This window comes from Cyprinodon tularosa, unplaced genomic scaffold (assembly GCF_016077235.1).
Source record: "Cyprinodon tularosa strain WSP-4 unplaced genomic scaffold, ASM1607723v1 ctg1534, whole genome shotgun sequence".
NCBI lineage: Eukaryota > Metazoa > Chordata > Actinopteri > Cyprinodontiformes > Cyprinodontidae > Cyprinodon > Cyprinodon tularosa.
Genome location: NW_024038369.1, coordinates 32,297 through 46,049, shown reverse-complemented (window position 1 = coordinate 46,049; position 13,753 = coordinate 32,297). Strand labels below are relative to the sequence as shown.

The 13,753-nt window shown below is 58.7% G+C and overlaps 1 long non-coding RNA gene across 1 annotated transcript; it reads left to right on the top strand.

The window, feature by feature from the left end:
- Window positions 1-12,393: 12,393 nt before the first annotated feature.
- Window positions 12,394-13,642, top strand: LOC119779943. The gene is made up of 2 exons (XR_005280317.1): window positions 12,394-12,765; window positions 12,893-13,642. It is a non-coding gene; the product is annotated as an uncharacterized LOC119779943 (long non-coding RNA).
- The last annotated feature ends 111 nt before the right edge of the window (window positions 13,643-13,753 follow it).

Here is a 13,753-nt window from a genome sequence, read left to right as displayed (position 1 = left end):
CACTGTGGGTCAGCGGTCACTGTGGGTCAGCGGTCTCTGTGGGTCAGCGGTCTCTGTGTGTCAGCGGTCACTGTGGGTCAGTGGTCACTGTGGCTCAGTGGTCTGGTCTCTGTGGGTCAGTGGTCTCTGTGGGTCAGCGGTCACTGTGGGTCAGCGGTCTCTGTGGGTCAGTGGTCTCTGTGGGTCAGCGGTCACTGTGGGTCAGCGGTCTCTGTGGGTCAGCGGTCACTGTGGGTCAGTGGTCTCTGTGGGTCAGCGGTCACTGTGGGTCAGCGGTCTCTGTGGGTCAGTGGTCACTGTGGGTCAGTGGTCACTGTGGGTCAGCGGTCACTGTGGGTCAGCGGTCACTGTGGGTCAGTGGTCTCTGTGGGTCAGCGGTCACTGTGGGTCAGCGGTCACTGTGGGTCAGTGGTCTCTGTGGGTCAGCGGTCACTGTGGGTCAGTGGTCTCTGTGGGTCAGCGGTCTCTGTGGGTCAGCGGTCACTGTGGGTCAGCGGTCACTGTGGGTCAGCGGTCACTGTGGGTCAGTGGTCTCTGTGGGTCAGCGGTCACTGTGGGTCAGCGGTCACTGTGGGTCAGCGGTCTCTGTGGGTCAGCGGTCACTGTGGGTCAGCGGTCACTGTGGGTCAGCGGTCACTGTGGGTCAGTGGTCTCTGTGGGTCAGCGGTCTCTGTGTGTCAGCGGTCACTGTGGGTCAGCGGTCTCTGTGGGTCAGCGGTCACTGTGGGTCAGCGGTCTCTGTGGGTCAGCGGTCTCTGTGGGTCAGCGGTCTCTGTGGGTCAGCGGTCTCTGTGGGTCAGCGGTCTCTGTGGGTCAGCGGTCACTGTGGGTCAGCGGTCACTGTGGGTCAGCGGTCACTGTGGGTCAGTGGTCTCTGTGGGTCAGCGGTCTCTGTGTGTCAGCGGTCACTGTGGGTCAGCGGTCTCTGTGGCTCAGTGGTCTGGTCTCTGTGGGTCAGCGGTCTCTGTGGCTCAGCGGTCACTGTGGGTCAGTGGTCTCTGTGGGTCAGCGGTCTCTGTGGGTCAGCGGTCACTGTGGGTCAGCGGTCTCTGTGGGTCAGCGGTCTGGTCTCTGTGGGTCAGTGGTCTCTGTGGCTCAGCGGTCTGGTCACTGTGGGTCAGTGGTCTCTGTGGGTCAGCGGTCACTGTGGGTCAGCGGTCTCTGTGGCTCAGCGGTCATTGGTCTCTGTGGGTCAGCGGTCTCTGTGTGTCAGCGGTCACTGTGGCTCAGTGGTCTGGTCTCTGTGGGTCAGCGGTCACTGTGGGTCAGTGGTCTCTGTGGGTCAGCGGTCACTGTGGGTCAGCGGTCTCTGTGGGTCAGCGGTCTCTGTGGGTCAGTGGTCTCTGTGGGTCAGCGGTCTCTGTGGGTCAGCGGTCACTGTGTGTCAGCGGTCACTGTGGGTCAGTGGTCTCTGTGGGTCAGCGGTCACTGTGGGTCAGTGGTCTCTGTGGGTCAGCGGTCACTGTGGGTCAGCGGTCTCTGTGGGTCAGCGGTCTCTGTGGGTCAGTGGTCTCTGTGGGTCAGCGGTCTCTGTGTGTCAGCGGTCACTGTGTGTCAGCGGTCACTGTGGGTCAGCGGTCTCTGTGGGTCAGCGGTCACTGTGGGTCAGCGGTCTCTGTGGGTCAGCGGTCACTGTGGGTCAGCGGTCACTGTGGGTCAGTGGTCTCTGTGGGTCAGCGGTCACTGTGTGTCAGCGGTCACTGTGGGTCAGCGGTCACTGTGGGTCAGCGGTCTCTGTGGGTCAGCGGTCACTGTGGGTCAGCGGTCACTGTGGCTCAGTGGTCTGGTCTCTGTGGGTCAGCGGTCACTGTGGGTCAGCGGTCACTGTGGGTCAGCGGTCTCTGTGGGTCAGCGGTCACTGTGGGTCAGCGGTCACTGTGGGTCAGCGGTCTCTGTGGGTCAGCGGTCACTGTGGCTCAGTGGTCTGGTCTCTGTGGGTCAGCGGTCACTGTGGGTCAGCGGTCTCTGTGGGTCAGCGGTCACTGTGGCTCAGTGGTCTGGTCTCTGTGGGTCAGCGGTCACTGTGGGTCAGCGGTCACTGTGGGTCAGCGGTCTCTGTGGGTCAGCGGTCACTGTGGGTCAGCGGTCACTGTGGGTCAGCGGTCACTGTGGGTCAGCGGTCACTGTGGGTCAGCGGTCTCTGTGGGTCAGTGGTCTCTGTGGGTCAGCGGTCTCTGTGGGTCAGCGGTCACTGTGGGTCAGTGGTCACTGTGGGTCAGTGGTCTCTGTGGGTCAGTGGTCTCTGTGGGTCAGCGGTCTCTGTGGGTCAGCGGTCTCTGTGGGTCAGCGGTCTCTGTGGGTCAGCGGTCTCTGTGGGTCAGCGGTCACTGTGGGTCAGCGGTCACTGTGGGTCAGTGGTCTCTGTGGGTCAGCGGTCACTGTGGGTCAGTGGTCTCTGTGGGTCAGCGGTCTCTGTGGGTCAGCGGTCTCTGTGGGTCAGCGGTCACTGTGGGTCAGCGGTCACTGTGGGTCAGCGGTCACTGTGGGTCAGCGGTCTCTGTGGGTCAGCGGTCACTGTGGGTCAGCGGTCACTGTGGGTCAGCGGTCTCTGTGGGTCAGCGGTCACTGTGGGTCAGCGGTCACTGTGGGTCAGCGGTCACTGTGGGTCAGTGGTCTCTGTGGGTCAGCGGTCACTGTGGGTCAGTGGTCTCTGTGGGTCAGCGGTCACTGTGGGTCAGCGGTCTCTGTGGGTCAGCGGTCTCTGTGGGTCAGTGGTCTCTGTGGGTCAGCGGTCTCTGTGGGTCAGTGGTCTCTGTGGGTCAGTGGTCACTGTGGGTCAGTGGTCTCTGTGGGTCAGTGGTCTCTGTGGGTCAGCGGTCACTGTGGGTCAGCGGTCACTGTGGGTCAGCGGTCTCTGTGGGTCAGTGGTCTCTGTGGGTCAGCGGTCTCTGTGGGTCAGCGGTCTCTGTGGGTCAGTGGTCTCTGTGGGTCAGCGGTCACTGTGGGTCAGCGGTCTCTGTGGGTCAGTGGTCTCTGTGGGTCAGCGGTCACTGTGTGTCAGTGGTCTCTGTGGGTCAGCGGTCACTGTGTGTCAGTGGTCTCTGTGGGTCAGCGGTCACTGTGGGTCAGCGGTCTCTGTGGGTCAGCGGTCTCTGTGGGTCAGCGGTCTCTGTGGGTCAGCGGTCTCTGTGTGTCAGCGGTCACTGTGTGTCAGCGGTCACTGTGGGTCAGCGGTCACTGTGGGTCAGCGGTCTCTGTGGGTCAGCGGTCACTGTGGGTCAGCGGTCACTGTGGGTCAGTGGTCTCTGTGGGTCAGTGGTCTCTGTGGGTCAGCGGTCACTGTGTGTCAGCGGTCTCTGTGGGTCAGCGGTCACTGTGTGTCAGTGGTCTCTGTGGGTCAGCGGTCTCTGTGGGTCAGCGGTCACTGTGGGTCAGTGGTCTCTGTGGGTCAGCGGTCACTGTGGGTCAGCGGTCACTGTGGGTCAGTGGTCTCTGTGGGTCAGTGGTCTCTGTGGGTCAGCGGTCTCTGTGGGTCAGCGGTCTCTGTGGGTCAGCGGTCACTGTGGGTCAGCGGTCTCTGTGGGTCAGCGGTCTCTGTGGGTCAGCGGTCACTGTGGGTCAGCGGTCACTGTGGGTCAGCGGTCTCTGTGGGTCAGCGGTCACTGTGGGTCAGCGGTCTCTGTGGGTCAGTGGTCTCTGTGGGTCAGCGGTCTCTGTGGGTCAGCGGTCACTGTGGGTCAGCGGTCTCTGTGGGTCAGCGGTCTCTGTGGGTCAGTGGTCTCTGTGGGTCAGCGGTCTCTGTGGGTCAGCGGTCACTGTGGGTCAGTGGTCTCTGTGGGTCAGCGGTCTCTGTGGGTCAGCGGTCTCTGTGGGTCAGCGGTCACTGTGGGTCAGCGGTCTCTGTGGGTCAGTGGTCTCTGTGGGTCAGCGGTCTCTGTGGGTCAGCGGTCTCTGTGGGTCAGTGGTCTCTGTGGGTCAGCGGTCTCTGTGGGTCAGCGGTCTCTGTGGGTCAGTGGTCTCTGTGGGTCAGTGCAGAATCAAAATGAGTCGCTCTCAGAAACGTCTCATCAGATTTGTAGGAAATGAAGAATAAAATATGCCGACTTCAGAAAGTCGAGAGTAAAGATGGCTGAATGAAAGAAGCTCACTGCATCACTTCATGCTCCTGAAAAATCAAATTACTGATCATGTTTGAATCAAGCTGCTGTCCTTCACAGCACCCTGATTATCTTTTTGAAAACAGCCACGTGATTGGCCGGTACTCTGCAAAGATCTGGAGGGAAACGGGTTCTAGATTCATACAAGCAGGGAGAAACCTTTGGAAACAACAACTACAGATTCTGAGATGTTTGGTCCAAACTACCCGTCCTGAGGTCTGGTGCTGCAGATGTGTTCCTGGTTTACCCTGATGAGTCAGAAGGACAGTCAGTCAGGATGTTCAGGAATCGCCAAGGTATGGACATCCAGATGTTCATTGATCACCCTCATGTCATCCTGGCATCCAGAGTTCCTCCTGGAAGAGAGTTGATGTTCAGAGGAGACAGATTGGAGCTGTTTGGACTCAAAGAGAAGAAAGATGCTTGGAGAAGTGAACAGTGAGGCTCTCAGAGCTGGAAACATCTCAGGCTTCATGTTCCTATCAGAGGCTGGGATGGATGGAAGAATGGAGGAGCAGCTCCATGTTCCTCCATCACCATCGATCATTGGCTGAGAGGCAGAAACACCCACATGTCACCAGTGAAGGAGAACATTGTCCTCACTCTGAGGCCGTCACAGGAGCAGGGAATCGATGCACCCAGCACAGACCCAACATGTTTGGAGAAACCCCAGATGCCCTGGGAGAACATGTCAGGAGGGTGTTCAACACTGAACCTGCTTCCTCATGTTCGTCAGGCCTGAGCTCCAGGCCTGAGCTCCAGCCCTGAGCTCCAGGTTCGAGCTCCAGCCCTGAGCTCCAGGTTTGAGCTCCAGGTTCGAGCTCCAGGTTTGAGCTCCAGCCCTGAGCTCCAGGCCTGAGCTCCAGGTTTGAGCTCCAGGTTTGAGCTCCAGCCCTGAGCTCCAGCCCTGAGCTCCAGGTTTGAGCTCCAGCCCTGAGCTCCAGGTTTGAGCTCCAGGTTTGATCTCCAGCCCTGAGCTCCAGGTTTGATCTCCAGCCCTGAGCTCCAGGTTTGAGCTCCAGCCCTGAGCTCCAGCCCTGAGCTCCAGGTTTGAGCTCCAGCCCTGAGCTCCAGGTTTGAGCTCCAGGTTTGATCTCCAGCCCTGAGCTCCAGGTTTGATCTCCAGCCCTGAGCTCCAGCCCTGAGCTCCAGGTTTGAGCTCCAGCCCTGAGCTCCAGGTTTGAGCTCCAGGTTTGATCTCCAGCCCTGAGCTCCAGGTTTGAGCTCCAGCCCTGAGCTCCAGGTTCGAGCTCCAGCCCTGAGCTCCAGGTTTGAGCTCCAGCCCTGAGCTCCAGGCCTGAGCTCCAGGTTTGAGCTCCAGGTTTTAGCTCCAGCCCTGAGCTCCAGGTTTGAGCTCCAGCCCTGAGCTCCAGGTTTGAGCTCCAGGTTTGATCTCCAGCCCTGAGCTCCAGGTTTGAGCTCCAGGTTTGATCTCCAGCCCTGAGCTCCAGGCCTGAGCTCCAGCCCTGAGCTCCAGGTTCGAGCTCCAGCCCTGAGCTCCAGGTTTGAGCTCCAGGTTTGATCTCCAGCCCTGAGCTCCAGGTTTGATCTCCAGCCCTGAGCTCCAGGTTTGAGCTCCAGCCCTGAGCTCCAGGTTCGAGCTCCAGCCCTGAGCTCCAGGTTTGAGCTCCAGCCCTGAGCTCCAGGCCTGAGCTCCAGGTTTGAGCTCCAGGTTTTAGCTCCAGCCCTGAGCTCCAGGTTTGAGCTCCAGCCCTGAGCTCCAGGTTTGAGCTCCAGGTTTGATCTCCAGCCCTGAGCTCCAGGTTTGAGCTCCAGGTTTGATCTCCAGGTTTGAGCTCCAGGTTTGATCTCCAGCCCTGAGCTCCAGGCCTGAGCTCCAGCCCTGAGCTCCAGGTTCGATCTCCAGCCCTGAGCTCCAGGCCTGATCTCCAGGTTTGAGCTCCAGGTTTGATCTCCAGCCCTGAGCTCCAGGCCTGAGCTCCAGCCCTGAGCTCCAGGTTCGAGCTCCAGCCCTGAGCTCCAGGTTTGAGCTCCAGGTTTGAGCTCCAGGTTTGAGCTCCAGGTTTGATCTCCAGCCCTGAGCTCCAGGCCTGAGCTCCAGCCCTGAGCTCCAGGTTCGATCTCCAGCCCTGAGCTCCAGGCCTGATCTCCAGGTTTGAGCTCCAGGTTTGAGCTCCAGGTTTGAGCTCCAGCCCTGAGCTCCAGGTTTGAGCTCCAGCCCTGAGCTCCAGGTTTGAGCTCCAGGTTTGATCTCCAGCCCTGAGCTCCAGGTTTGAGCTCCAGCCCTGAGCTCCAGGTTTGAGCTCCAGGTTTGATCTCCAGCCCTGAGCTCCAGGTTTGATCTCCAGCCCTGAGCTCCAGGTTTGATCTCCAGCCCTGAGCTCCAGGCCTGATCTCCAGCCCTGAGCTCCAGGTTTGAGCTCCAGCCCTGAGCTCCAGGTTTGAGCTCCAGCCCTGAGCTCCAGGTTTGAGCTCCAGGTTTGATCTCCAGCCCTGAGCTCCAGGTTTGAGCTCCAGGTTTGATCTCCAGCCCTGAGCTCCAGGTTTGATCTCCAGCCCTGAGCTCCAGGCCTGATCTCCAGCCCTGAGCTCCAGGCCTGATCTCCAGCCCTGAGCTCCAGGTTTGAGCTCCAGCCCTGAGCTCCAGGTTTGAGCTCCAGCCCTGAGCTCCAGGTTTGAGCTCCAGGTTTGATCTCCAGCCCTGAGCTCCAGGTTTGAGCTCCAGGTTTGATCTCCAGCCCTGAGCTCCAGGTTTGATCTCCAGCCCTGAGCTCCAGGTTTGATCTCCAGCCCTGAGCTCCAGGTTTGATCTCCAGCCCTGAGCTCCAGGTTTGAGCTCCAGGTTTGATCTCCAGCCCTGAGCTCCAGGTTTGATCTCCAGCCCTGAGCTCCAGGTTTGATCTCCAGCCCTGAGCTCCAGGCCTGATCTCCAGCCCTGAGCTCCAGGTTTGAGCTCCAGCCCTGAGCTCCAGGTTTGAGCTCCAGCCCTGAGCTCCAGGTTTGAGCTCCAGGTTTGATCTCCAGCCCTGAGCTCCAGGTTTGAGCTCCAGGTTTGATCTCCAGCCCTGAGCTCCAGGTTTGATCTCCAGCCCTGAGCTCCAGGCCTGATCTCCAGCCCTGAGCTCCAGGTTTGAGCTCCAGCCCTGAGCTCCAGGTTTGAGCTCCAGCCCTGAGCTCCAGGTTTGAGCTCCAGGTTTGATCTCCAGCCCTGAGCTCCAGCCCTGAGCTCCAGGTTCGAGCTCCAGGCCTGATCTCCAGCCCTGAGCTCCAGGTTTGAGCTCCAGCCCTGAGCTCCAGGTTTGATCTCCAGCCCTGAGCTCCAGCCCTGAGCTCCAGGTTTGAGCTCCAGGTTTGATCTCCAGCCCTGAGCTCCAGGTTTGAGCTCCAGGTTTGAGCTCCAGGTTTGATCTCCAGCCCTGAGCTCCAGCCCTGAGCTCCAGGTTTGAGCTCCAGCCCTGAGCTCCAGCCCTGAGCTCCAGGTTTGAGCTCCAGGTTTGAGCTCCAGGTTTGAGCTCCAGCCCTGAGCTCCAGGTTTGAGCTCCAGGTTTTAGCTCCAGCCCTGAGCTCCAGGTTTGAGCTCCAGGTTTGAGCTCCAGGTTTGAGCTCCAGGTTTGAGCTCCAGCCCTGAGCTCCAGGTTTGAGCTCCAGGTTTTAGCTCCAGCCCTGAGCTCCAGGTTTGAGCTCCAGCCCTGAGCTCCAGGTTCGAGCTCCAGCCCTGAGCTCCAGGTTCGAGCTCCAGGTTTGAGCTCCAGGTTTGATATCCAGCCCTGAGCTCCAGGTTTGATCTCCAGCCCTGAGCTCCAGGTTTGAGCTCCAGCCCTGAGCTCCAGGTTTGATATCCAGCCCTGAGCTCCAGGTTTGAGCTCCAGCCCTGAGCTCCAGGTTCGAGCTCCAGGTTTGATCTCCAGCCCTGAGCTCCAGCCCTGAGCTCCAGGTTTGAGCTCCAGCCCTGAGCTCCAGGTTTGAGCTCCAGGTTTGATCTCCAGCCCTGAGCTCCAGCCCTGAGCTCCAGGTTTGATCTCCAGCCCTGAGCTCCAGGTTCAAGCTCCAAGTTCGAGCTCCAGGTTTGAGCTCCAGGTTTGATCTCCAGCCCTGAGCTCCAGGTTCGAGCTCCAGCCCTGAGCTCCAGGTTTGAGCTCCAGGTTTGATCTCCAGCCCTGAGCTCCAGGTTTGATCTCCAGCCCTGAGCTCCAGGTTTGAGCTCCAGCCCTGAGCTCCAGGTTCGAGCTCCAGCCCTGAGCTCCAGGTTTGAGCTCCAGCCCTGAGCTCCAGGCCTGAGCTCCAGGTTTGAGCTCCAGGTTTTAGCTCCAGCCCTGAGCTCCAGGTTTGAGCTCCAGCCCTGAGCTCCAGGTTTGAGCTCCAGGTTTGATCTCCAGCCCTGAGCTCCAGGTTTGAGCTCCAGGTTTGATCTCCAGGTTTGAGCTCCAGGTTTGATCTCCAGCCCTGAGCTCCAGGCCTGAGCTCCAGCCCTGAGCTCCAGGTTCGATCTCCAGCCCTGAGCTCCAGGCCTGATCTCCAGGTTTGAGCTCCAGGTTTGATCTCCAGCCCTGAGCTCCAGGCCTGAGCTCCAGCCCTGAGCTCCAGGTTCGAGCTCCAGCCCTGAGCTCCAGGTTTGAGCTCCAGGTTTGAGCTCCAGGTTTGAGCTCCAGGTTTGATCTCCAGCCCTGAGCTCCAGGCCTGAGCTCCAGCCCTGAGCTCCAGGTTCGATCTCCAGCCCTGAGCTCCAGGCCTGATCTCCAGGTTTGAGCTCCAGGTTTGAGCTCCAGCCCTGAGCTCCAGGTTTGAGCTCCAGCCCTGAGCTCCAGGTTTGAGCTCCAGGTTTGATCTCCAGCCCTGAGCTCCAGGTTTGAGCTCCAGCCCTGAGCTCCAGGTTTGAGCTCCAGGTTTGATCTCCAGCCCTGAGCTCCAGGTTTGATCTCCAGCCCTGAGCTCCAGGTTTGATCTCCAGCCCTGAGCTCCAGGCCTGATCTCCAGCCCTGAGCTCCAGGTTTGAGCTCCAGCCCTGAGCTCCAGGTTTGAGCTCCAGCCCTGAGCTCCAGGTTTGAGCTCCAGGTTTGATCTCCAGCCCTGAGCTCCAGGTTTGAGCTCCAGGTTTGATCTCCAGCCCTGAGCTCCAGGTTTGATCTCCAGCCCTGAGCTCCAGGCCTGATCTCCAGCCCTGAGCTCCAGGCCTGATCTCCAGCCCTGAGCTCCAGGTTTGAGCTCCAGCCCTGAGCTCCAGGTTTGAGCTCCAGGTTTGAGCTCCAGCCCTGAGCTCCAGGTTTGAGCTCCAGCCCTGAGCTCCAGGTTTGAGCTCCAGGTTTGAGCTCCAGCCCTGAGCTCCAGCCCTGAGCTCCAGGTTCGAGCTCCAGGCCTGATCTCCAGCCCTGAGCTCCAGGTTTGAGCTCCAGCCCTGAGCTCCAGGTTTGATCTCCAGCCCTGAGCTCCAGGTTTGAGCTCCAGGTTTGAGCTCCAGGTTTGATCTCCAGCCCTGAGCTCCAGCCCTGAGCTCCAGGTTTGAGCTCCAGCCCTGAGCTCCAGCCCTGAGCTCCAGGTTTGAGCTCCAGGTTTGAGCTCCAGGTTTGAGCTCCAGCCCTGAGCTCCAGGTTTGAGCTCCAGGTTTTAGCTCCAGCCCTGAGCTCCAGGTTTGAGCTCCAGGTTTGAGCTCCAGGTTTGAGCTCCAGGTTTGAGCTCCAGCCCTGAGCTCCAGGTTTGAGCTCCAGGTTTTAGCTCCAGCCCTGAGCTCCAGGTTTGAGCTCCAGCCCTGAGCTCCAGGTTCGAGCTCCAGCCCTGAGCTCCAGGTTCGAGCTCCAGGTTTGAGCTCCAGGTTTGATATCCAGCCCTGAGCTCCAGGTTTGATCTCCAGCCCTGAGCTCCAGGTTTGAGCTCCAGGTTTGAGCTCCAGGTTTGATATCCAGCCCTGAGCTCCAGGTTTGAGCTCCAGCCCTGAGCTCCAGGTTCGAGCTCCAGGTTTGATCTCCAGCCCTGAGCTCCAGCCCTGAGCTCCAGGTTTGAGCTCCAGCCCTGAGCTCCAGGTTTGAGCTCCAGGTTTGATCTCCAGCCCTGAGCTCCAGCCCTGAGCTCCAGGTTTGATCTCCAGCCCTGAGCTCCAGGTTCAAGCTCCAAGTTCGAGCTCCAGGTTTGAGCTCCAGGTTTGATCTCCAGCCCTGAGCTCCAGGTTTGAGCTCCAGCCCTGAGCTCCAGGTTTGAGCTCCAGCCCTGAGCTCCAGGTTTGAGCTCCAGGTTTGATCTCCAGCCCTGAGCTCCAGGTTTGAGCTCCAGCCCTGAGCTCCAGGTTCGAGCTCCAGCCCTGAGCTCCAGGTTTGAGCTCCAGCCCTGAGCTCCAGCCCTGAGCTCCAGGTTTGAGCTCCAGCCCTGAGCTCCAGGCCTGAGCTCCAGGTTTGAGCTCCAGGTTTTAGCTCCAGCCCTGAGCTCCAGGTTTGAGCTCCAGCCCTGAGCTCCAGGTTCGAGCTCCAGCCCTGAGCTCCAGGTTTGAGCTCCAGGTTTGATCTCCAGCCCTGAGCTCCAGGTTTGAGCTCCAGGTTTGATCTCCAGCCCTGAGCTCCAGGCCTGAGCTCCAGCCCTGAGCTCCAGGTTCGAGCTCCAGCCCTGAGCTCCAGGTTTGAGCTCCAGGTTCGAGCTCCAGGCCTGATCTCCAGCCCTGAGCTCCAGGTTTGAGCTCCAGCCCTGAGCTCCAGGTTTGATCTCCAGCCCTGAGCTCCAGCCCTGAGCTCCAGGTTCGAGCTCCAGGCCTGATCTCCAGCCCTGAGCTCCAGGTTTGAGCTCCAGCCCTGAGCTCCAGGTTTGATCTCCAGCCCTGAGCTCCAGCCCTGAGCTCCAGGTTTGAGCTCCAGGTTTGATCTCCAGCCCTGAGCTCCAGGTTTGAGCTCCAGGTTTGAGCTCCAGGTTTGATCTCCAGCCCTGAGCTCCAGCCCTGAGCTCCAGGTTTGATCTCCAGCCCTGAGCTCCAGCCCTGAGCTCCAGGTTTGAGCTCCAGGTTTGATCTCCAGCCCTGAGCTCCAGGTTTGAGCTCCAGGTTTGATCTCCAGCCCTGAGCTCCAGCCCTGAGCTCCAGGTTTGAGCTCCAGGTTTGAGCTCCAGGTTTGAGCTCCAGGTTTGAGCTCCAGCCCTGAGCTCCAGGTTTGAGCTCCAGGTTTTAGCTCCAGCCCTGAGCTCCAGGTTTGAGCTCCAGCCCTGAGCTCCAGGTTCGAGCTCCAGCCCTGAGCTCCAGGTTCGAGCTCCAGGTTTGAGCTCCAGGTTTGATATCCAGCCCTGAGCTCCAGGTTTGATCTCCAGCCCTGAGCTCCAGGTTCGAGCTCCAGGTTTGAGCTCCAGGTTTGATATCCAGCCCTGAGCTCCAGGTTTGATCTCCAGCCCTGAGCTCCAGGTTTGATCTCCAGCCCTGAGCTCCAGGTTCAAGCTCCAAGTTCGAGCTCCAGGTTTGAGCTCCAGGTTTGAGCTCCAGCCCTGAGCTCCAGGTTCGAGCTCCAAGTTCGAGCTCCAGGTTTGAGCTCCAGGTTTGATCTCCAGCCCTGAGCTCCAGGTTTGAGCTCCAGCCCTGAGCTCCAGGTTTGATCTCCAGCCCTGAGCTCCAGGTTTGAGCTCCAGCCCTGAGCTCCAGGTTCGAGCTCCAGGTTCGAGCTCCAGGTTTGATCTCCAGCCCTGAGCTCCAGCCCTGAGCTCCAGGTTCGAGCTCCAGGTTCGAGCTCCAGGTTCGAGCTCCAGGTTTGAGCTCCAGCCCTGAGCTCCAGCCCTGAGCTCCAGCCCTGAGCTCCAGCCCTGAGCTTCAGCCCTGAGCTCCAGGTTTGAGCTCCAGCCCTGAGCTCCAGCCCTGAGCTCCAGCCCTGAGCTCCAGCCCTGAGCTTCAGCCCTGAGCTCCAGGTTTGAGCTCCAGCCCTGAGCTCCAGGTTCAAGCTCCAGGTTCAAGCTCCAGGTTCGAGCTCCAGGTTTGAGCTCCAGGTTTGAGCTCCAGGTTTGAGCTCCAGCCCTGAGCTTCAGCCCTGAGCTCCAGGTTTGAGCTCCAGCCCTGAGCTTCAGCCCTGAGCTCCAGGTTTGAGCTCCAGCCCTGAGCTTCAGCCCTGAGCTCCAGGTTCAAGCTCCAGGTTCGAGCTCCAGGTTTGAGCTCCAGGTTTGAGCTCCAGCCCTGAGCTTCAGCCCTGAGCTCCAGGTTTGAGCTCCAGCCCTGAGCTTCAGCCCTGAGCTCCAGGTTTGAGCTCCAGCCCTGAGCTTCAGCCCTGAGCTCCAGGTTCGAGCTCCAGCCCTGAGCTCCAGGTTCGAGCTCCAGGTTTGATCTCCAGCCCTGAGCTCCAGGTTTGAGCTCCAGGTTTGAGCTCCAGCCCTGAACCTTCCTGTGAAGAAGCAACAGCCGGAATGGATCCAGGGAACGTTGGAAGGGAAACGCCCCTACAGTCATGATGTTTCACTTATTTCTCTCTCTGTTTACTTTATCTTTATAAAGTTTCCATCTAATTTCCTGAAGGTTATTTTTTTCCAATGTTTTCCTCTGATCTAAACTTGCTCGGCAGCTTAAACTCAGTTTAACCGTTTTTTGTAGTTTCTCCTCCTCTGACTCGTCTTCTCTGTCTTCGCAGCTCTGGTGACGTTAAAGCCGGCTCATCGTCTCACGCCGTTCCTCCGCGCTACAGGAAAAGTCCGTGGACTGCAGCCACTCTCGCTCAGGAGGCCAAAGAACTGACGCGGTCCATCAGAGCCATCCTGGAGGTGGACTGTAAGTGAGAGGTCTGCTTCTCCTCCTCCTGCTCCTCCTCCTCTCTGTCTCTGTGCTGCCCTGCATGCCAACCCCCCTGGATGAAGCTGAAAGCTGCCTCTGCCAGTGACTCTCTTCCCCGTTTCAGTGCTGACCTTCTAGGGAGAACCTGCTACGGGAGACCAAAATCTCTGAGGCATCAGCAGGACTTCAGCAGACTCTTAATTCTCCTCCTCATCTCCTCACCTCCTGCTAACGGACTCCTTCAGCAAACCTGCATGACGCGTTTGTTTTAGCGAAGCTGGACGGCTGCATTCTGGCGCTTTAACCTGCAGACAGTTTCCTGCACGTTAACATGCTGGGAAAACCGCTGTCTGATGGGAACGTTTCTGATCAGTCTGCAGGTGGAACTCCTCTAACGTTGGTGTAGACCTAACTCCCTCCCATCTTCTGTAGCCCCTTCATGGACTTATAGATCGGAGACCTCAGCATCAATGTTCAAATGGTTGCCATATCGTGTAGCTGCCACTCCACCCAGACTCCACACGCCAAGTTTCTGTAACTTCCTGTAACTGTTAGCTGCTCAGTGTGTAGCTTTGTGTCTCAGAGGCTGAACGCTCGTCTTAGTGCAGTAGATTAGCCCCGAAAACGAAGCAGGAGGAGAAACCCTTCTCATCTGATTCCCTCACCAACGCTCCGGGGGGAGGAAGCTGGAAAAATGGGAATGTTTCCTTCCCATCTGGCGTTATCAGCTGTTTGATCCTTTTGGAGTAAATTTTCAGATTCATGTTGTTGTTTTGTTACCAGGATTAGCTTCGTGAAGCTGTTGTCCTGTTTGACCAGCTGGGCTGTGATTGATATCATCCAATGAAATAAATATTTTGATTTGAAGAAAAAATTATAAAACTTCATGTCATCCTGTCCTGTTTGGGACCAACAAGCTGCTGAGCTTCGATGGTTTGGGGTATTATGACTAAAATCCCATAAAACGAGTCCAGGTGGGAAGATT